Source organism: Lithobates pipiens, unplaced genomic scaffold (assembly GCF_037356315.1).
Source record: "Lithobates pipiens isolate NorthernLeopardFrog02 unplaced genomic scaffold, aLitPip1_a1.2 Scaffold_3, whole genome shotgun sequence".
NCBI classification, from domain to species: domain Eukaryota; kingdom Metazoa; phylum Chordata; class Amphibia; order Anura; family Ranidae; genus Lithobates; species Lithobates pipiens.
Window position 1 is genome coordinate 206,007,781 of NW_027507790.1, and position 6,466 is coordinate 206,014,246.

The window sequence follows — 6,466 nt, forward strand, 5'->3', positions numbered from 1 at the left end:
AAAATGAGCACTTTCCAATTCGAACGTTCGAGTCCCATAGACTTCAATGGGGTTCTAACGTTCGTACCGAACGCGGGGGTCGTTCGCAAGTTCTGGTGCGAACCGAACCGGGGGGGTGTTCGGCTCATCCCTAATCAAGAGTGACCACAGACAATCAGAAACAGAACCAGTGGCATATCATCCATGTGTGCATCTCACCAAAGCCCACCAACAGGGCTGATAACAAAAAAAATACAATAGATTAAAAAAAAATGAAATTGAAAAGAATATAAAATAAAAAATTACTAACACTACAACCCCCCCACCCTACCGGCACTGTTCACTGCCCCAACCCCCTCCACCCCACAAAGCATTGTGAAAAAATGAAAAACGATTTAAATTGTAAAAAATACATAAAAATAAAAAATTGACACCATCGACGGCTTTATATACTCCGTCCACTACCCCAGAAGAGTCCAGCAAAGAACACATTACATAGATCAGACAACAATTGTCTGGCACCACATCCTGTATTACTGTATCACAGAAAAGGACAGTTTACCCACACACCAGGAGATGTTAGGGCACTCGTAGATAGACTGAGAACGCCCGGGGGGCAGGGCCGTCTTTAAGGCAGGGCAAAAGGGGCAGCTGCTCTGGCCCTGTCATTGTTGTGGGGCCCAAAGCAACTGCCTCATACTTGCCAACTATCCCAGTTTAAATTTCCTTGTCCCTTGAAGTTTTAGTCTTGTGCTGTGTCCCAATATCTCAGTGTGAAGTGCTGGTACTAATGCTGCCCAGCTCTGCCCTATTGTTTTGTATGGATAACTCACCTTCAGACCTTGTGTTTACATGTAAATAACCGGCATTGATATGTAAATAGTGGCGGCATTACTAAGCAAATAGCTGTGGCCAGTGGCATTGATATGTAAATAAAGGCAGCATTCATATGTATATCATGCTTCCCTGCAGTGAGAAGATGATGTGCTGTAACCTCTAGCAATCAGTGAGCAGTATTACTGTGCAGTAATCTCTAGCAACTAATAACAAGCAGAAATCATTTGCTGTAACCTCTAGCAACTAATCAGTGAGCCGTAATGTGTGCTGTAACTTCTAGCAACCAGTCAGTAAGCAGTAATGATATGCTGTAACCACTGGTAACCAATCACAATTGCTGCCTGATCTGATACAGTAAACTGATTTTAAGTCTCAGTGTAGGTGGAGAGTGAGATTGCATATGGGGGGGGGCCCAAGAATTTTTTTGCCCGGGGTCCAATCAATATTAAAGTTGGCCCTGCCGGGGCCATACCCTACCTAGCAAACATTCTGTTCAGTACCGCCAGTACCACATGACGGAATGTGGTTTAAAACTGGTGCCATCCCTTTCTCCTTTCCTGGCTAAACATCTATTTTTTGGATCTGTTCTCTTCATGAGGGTTGCATGTTTCTATTGTTTTTATGATTAATCTGTTCATCTGCAGTAGAGATTTTGTTACAATTTGTCTTACTGCTGAAACAGGCTTTTGACCCGTGAGACACATTGAAGTAGCAAGAAACCAATACCCCATTTATGACATCAATTATGGGGATAACATCATTTAATGTTTGTACTACATAGCAGATGTATATATATTAGGCTATGATACAGTGCCTTGAAAAAATATTCATACCCCTAGAAATGTTCCACATTTTGTCACGTTGCAACCAAAAACGTAAATGTATTTTATTGGAATTTTATGTGATAGACCAACACAAAGTGGCACATAATTGTAAAGTGGAATGAAAATGCTAAATGTTAATTTTTTTTTAACAAATAAATACAATAAAACCTTAGATTGTGAGTAACGCGCTTTACAAGCGTTTTGCAATGCGAGCAGTTTAAAAAAAAAATACGGACCTGATTTGTCTTTGCAAGATGAGCAGGATTCAAGCCTCTGGGGTGTGCAGTAACGCATGTGATCAGAGGTGTGGGGGCACCGGTGATTTTCGGATACTGAGCATCTCCGAGTGTCTCTGAGCATCTCCGAGTGGTCTCTGAGCATCTCCGAGTGGTCTCTGAGTGTCTCCAGTGCCCCCCCACCTCTGGCCACCTGCGGTACTGCATACACTAGCAGTGACACTGGAACAAATTATCGGAGTTTCCATTGATTCCTATGGGGAAGCTCGCTTTGGTATATGAGTGCCTTGGATTACAAACATGCTTCTGAAACAAATTATGCCCGTAATCCAAGGTTCTGCTGTAAATGAGGCGTGCATTTGTATTCAGCCCACTTTACTCTGATTGATACCCCTAACAAAACTCAAGTGGAACCAATTGCCTTCAGAATTCACCTAATTAGTAAATAGAGTCCACCTGTGTGTAATTTTATCTCAGTATAAATACAGCTGTTCTGTAAAGTCCTCAGAGATTTGTTAGAGAACCTTACTGAACAAACCTCATTATGAAGGCCAAGGAACATACCAGACAGGACAGATAAAGTTGTGAAGAATAAAGTAGGGTTAGGTTATAAAAAAATATCCTAAGCTTTGAACATCTCAGCACTGGTCAATCTATCATCTGAAAATGGAAAGAGTATGGCACAACTGCAAACCTAGTAAGACATGGCTGTCCACCTAAACTGACAGGCTCCTCGGGTGACATCACCTGGTGACGTCACTTCCAGCCAAGGCTGAGACCAGAAGTCCTTGTTTTAACGCTGCTGAATGATTCCTTATGTACATGTGAGTTACTACTTTTTAAATAAAATATTTTATTGAAATACTACACTATTGGAGATTCCGTTTATCCCTATACATGATCCTTGAACTGGAGCCAAGCTAAAGAGAGAGCTGGTAGGATGCGAACCACACAGGAGAGGAACCTCCAGTGTCTGCAGCCACAGTCGTGTCATTTCCAAACAAAGAGGGAAGGACTGCCACTGAGGATTGCATAGATGCTTGACTGGACCCATTGGGGTGTTCCTTAGAGGTGAGAGGCTGGGCACACTGTGTGTGGATTAAAAAAAAAGGGGGATATAGTGTGATCACATCACCTTGAAATTCTCTGCACTGGATCACTTTATTCACGTTTCTCTTTTTGCACATTTTTATGTATTTGAAGAGACTATAATTTTTTAATATGCTTTTTTTTTATTTCACCTTTTTGCACTAGATAAACTTCTATGTACTGTATATTTATTTTGCACCTTGATGCACAGTTTTGAGGATTTGCACATATATTTATTGATATCATATGTTGCATCTTTGTTGAACATTTTTTACAATATTGCACAGTTTGTATTACCAAAGTGTAATTATATAGCGCTGTGTCCACCATATGTTTTATTTACCTTTGGTGCTGGTGACACTTTAGGAGCTGTTTAGACACTAATTGCACTTTATTTTGATATATTATTTGTAATTATACACAGAGTAGAGTATAAGTACCCCTTTTACACAATAACATTCAACACTATCATACTATTTTGGGGCTCCCTGCGGTGAGCTATTTCCTGCAGAGGTCAAGCTGCCCAGACATGCCTGAAAGGCATTGAGCTATCAATGGTGGGGATCAGGATAGGAGTTATATGTGATGGCATAACCCTATCAGGCTCATTGCTCTGGTGAGTGCGTAGTGGTGGTGGAATCAGCACACTGCGGATAATCATTGCATTAAAGAGGAAGTAAACTCTCCCACTCTGATGCTTCTTTTCATTTAGTTCATTATAATAAGTAATTATCAAACTACAGCCACTGTAATCCAGCCCAAATCGCATATTACTTACTGTTTAAAGAAACTTTAAAAAACGTGTTTCCAGGGGTTAGGCAGTGCCATCTTTAGTATTGTTTTCTGAGTCCACAGTGGAGTGTATTTCCGCCCTTACATTGAGCACTTCCTGTACTGTTATCCAACCCTCCATCTCAATCTAACGTTTCTATGGCAACCCTGCTTCCCTGTTCATAGCTGACTTGTTTTATTTCATAGTATTTACTTGTGCCGATTATCTGTTTGCCTTTGTCAGTCTTATTAGCTTCATCTGATAAGACTGCAGTAATGGCCAGGTTTACACTGCATATGAGGTCACATGTTCACATGGTGTGTAGGAGGAAGCTCTGAGTGATTCTGCAGCCTCCTGGGATATCAGTGGTGTGCTGTAGGAAGTCCTGATAACAGATAGACAAGCACATAGAGAGTGTGCCGTAAATCAGGCGAGATCTGGGCATGCTCAGTGACGTCATTCTAAAGAACAAAAAGGATTACAACAATACTAAGCAAGTAAGGAGATATCAACAAGAAGTGTTCATTAGGGTTTTTATGCTGATGTATATGGGACAAAGATTTGGGGGAGAGTTTACAACCACTTTGTGAAGCACTTTCAGTGGTACTCATCTTGCAAACTCCCTTGTTTGGACACTCGGTTATATGAACATTTACTCTGTGTTTATGATATTATTTATGAGTATATCTTATGCACTTTGGCACTTTAATTCACTTTCATTTTGCATTTACATTTATGCATCCTTTGTACTGTTCATATGCACTTTGAATATTACTTTGCACTGCCGTATTCATATATGAATGTGATTACTTTTTATTAGGTTATACATTGTGATATATATAATTTTTTATGTTTTTATAGAACATCAATTAGTGGCCAATTTAAAAAAAGTGGAAATTAAGTCAACTACCCTATCAGATCATGCCCCAATAATAGCTCAATTAGAAATCCAGGATGACAAAGGGACAGAGAGAACGTGGAGGATGAACGATTCCCTTATTCAAGAAAAGGACATGAGCGGGCAAATTGAAAAGGAGCTGAGGGATTTTTTTCGAGCTTAATGAGTCGGAGGAAATCTCCAGAGCGACCCTCTGGGAGACACATAAAACAGTAATTCAAGGCAGGCTGATTGGGATTGGAGCAGGGAAAAAGAAGGAAAGGCAGAAAAGGAAGGTTCAGTTATATAATGAGATTGAACAATTAGAACGGAAAACAAGATCTAGAGGGATTCAGGAAAGTCAAGAGCTGCAAAAAAAAAAAAAGGGAGTTGGAAGAATATTTAGAGCTAGAAAGAAGATCAGTGTTCTATAAAATAAATAAGGAGAGATACCAGTGGGGGAATAGGTCAAGTAAGTGGCTGTCAAAATAGGACCTTTATACCCAAAATTAGAGATAAAAAGGGGGAGCTGAAATATGCCACCCCAGATATTGCAGAGAATTTTCATTCTTATTACAGTACCCTCTATGAAATAGGAGGAAGCGGTAGGAAGGGAGGAAAAGGAAAGGAAGCCATATGGGAATATCTGAGGAATCTAGATTTCCCAAGAGGGGTGAGGGAGGAGATGGAGGCCTTAGAGGCCCCCATCTCGATAAGGGAAGTGGAGAGAGCTATCAAGGAAATACCACTGGGGGGTAGTCCCGGTCCGGACGGCTTCTCCAATCTGTATTACAAGAGATTTCAGAGTCTCTTGGCACCAAAACTTTGTGAGTACTTTAATGCAGTTGGAGAGGGACAGGGGTTTCGTAAAGAGGCACTCCTCGCTCATATCGCTTTAATTTTAAAGGAGGGTAAAGATCCGGCAGCCCCAGAGAGCTACCGCCCGATATCCCTACTGAACACTGACATAAAGATCTACGCAAAAATAATAGCTGATAGATTGAAAGTACTCCTCCCGATATGGGTCCATACCGATCAGGTGGGTTTCATCCAGGGATGGGAGGGAAGGGACAACTCTGTGAAATCCATCATTCTGATCCAGGAGGCAATGAAAGGCAAGACTCCAACAGTCCTAATGTCAGTTGATGCTGAAAAGGCTTTGGATAGAGTGGACTGGAAGTTTATGCACGAGACCCTAAGTTACATAGGGTTGGGGGAAAGAATGATGAGATGGATCAGGGCGTTGTATACCCAGCCGACAGCTAGAATAAGAGTTAATGGGTCCCTGTCTCGTCCCCTTGAGTTATTCAACGGGACGAGACAGGGATGTCCTTTGTCACCATTGCTGTTTGTGCTGAGCCTTGAACCCCTCTTGGTAGCAATTCATAGGAATCAGGAAATCCAAGGAATTCGTGTGGGAGGGATAGAATATAAACTAGCTGCTTTTGCAGATGATATTTTGTTATATATAGTGAACCCTAGAACATCGATTCCGCGGATTTTGAAAGAATTAGATCACTACGGAAGACTATCAAACTTCAAAATAAACCTGACGAAGACAGAAATATTAAATCTAAACTTAACTGACGTAGAGCAGGACACCCTTTCTTTAAGCCTACCCTTCAAGTGGTGTAAGGGAGAATTGAACTATTTAGGGATAAAATTAACGGCACAAAGACATGGCCTCTATGAGGCGAATTACATCCCCCTTTTAAACAAAATTAAGGGTCTAATGAAAAATATGAGGTATAAAGCAGTATCGTGGATGGGTAGAGTAAACGCAATAAAAATGTTCATATTGCCAATTGTAAACTACACATTCCAAAAGATACAGGCTCCGGTCCCAATGAGT